This window comes from Suncus etruscus, chromosome 18 (assembly GCF_024139225.1).
Source record: "Suncus etruscus isolate mSunEtr1 chromosome 18, mSunEtr1.pri.cur, whole genome shotgun sequence".
NCBI lineage: Eukaryota > Metazoa > Chordata > Mammalia > Eulipotyphla > Soricidae > Suncus > Suncus etruscus.
Window position 1 is genome coordinate 33,762,311 of NC_064865.1, and position 1,254 is coordinate 33,763,564.

At 46.3% G+C, this 1,254-nt stretch overlaps 1 non-coding gene across 1 annotated transcript; it reads right to left on the reverse strand.

Annotated features, from left to right (window-relative positions):
* Positions 1-265: 265 nt before the first annotated feature.
* Positions 266-369, reverse strand: LOC125996718 (U6 spliceosomal RNA). Its single transcript, XR_007491399.1, has one exon. It is a non-coding gene; the product is annotated as a U6 spliceosomal RNA (small nuclear RNA).
* Between the last annotated feature and the right edge of the window lie 885 nt (positions 370-1,254).

Genomic DNA, 1,254 nt, shown 5'->3' on the forward strand with positions numbered 1-1,254 from the left:
TAGGGGTAGGGCATTTGCCTTGCAGGTGGGTGATCTGGGTTTGATCCTGTTCCACATATAGTCCCCGAATCAATGCCAAAACAAATCAACAAAGACCCCACTGCAGAGGGTAGTGGAGTGGGGTCTCATGTTTGGAGGGCCTGTGATGGTTCAGTGATAGAGTGCTTGTTTTGCAGGGATGAGGCTTGAGTGTGATCCCTGGCATCTCTTAGCAATATAAGTGTGGATTCCAGCAGTGATAGAATCAAGCCTTTTTTTTTTTTTTTTAAATATGGAACGCTTCACGAATTTGCGTGTCATCCTTGCGCAGGGGCCATGCTAATCTCTGTATCGTTCCAATTTTAGTATATGTGCTGCCGAAGCGAGCACAGAATCAAGCCTTTTTTAATCCCTGATGCCACAATAATAGCAGCAGCAGCAGCAGCAGCAGCAGCAGCAACAACAAAAACAACAAAGTGTGGGGCCAGAGTCACAGCACAGCCGGTAGGGCATTTGCCTTGAATACAGTCAGCCCGGGTTTCACCCCCAGCATCTCCTATGGTCCCCTGAGACTTCCAGGAATAATTTCTGGGTAAAAAGCCAGGAGTAACCCCAAAGCACCCAAGCAAAACAAAACAAAACAAAAAGGTGTGAATTTCCAGAGTACTGCAACCAGATGTGTGATTCTAAGTGAACACTACAATAGGATATGGGTATGACCCTCAGTCATTAAAACATCAAGTATCATCCTGGGAGTGGGCTTTGAGTTCTTTTTTTTGTTTTGTTTTGTTTTTGGCTCACACCCAGGAGCGCTCAGGGGTCACTCCTGGCTCTACGTTCAGAAATCGCTCCTGGCATGCTCGGGGGACCATATGGAATGCCGGGATTCGAACCACTGTCCTGCATGCAAGGCAAATGCCTTACCTCCATGCTGTCTCTCCAGCCCTGGGCTTTGAGTTCTGCTGGTAAGGCTCTGAAAGAGAAAAAAAAATCTCTTTTTTTGAAGGCATTGCTAATCAAACATTGAATTGAGTTTTGTTTTGGGGGCCATACTCAGTGATGCACAGGGACTGAAGGTCGGAAATTCCACACGCATCCCTCTAAAGATGACTCCAAGAGGCAGAGACCATGCAAAAGCAAAGAGTTTGGTTTTATTATGCCAGCATATTCCGGGGCTCCCAATGTGGCCTAGCATAAGCCAGAGGATGAGAACCTCGAACCAGATTTAACAAGCCTTTATATAGCTTTTACAGTGGAAAATTACAGTAGGGTGGT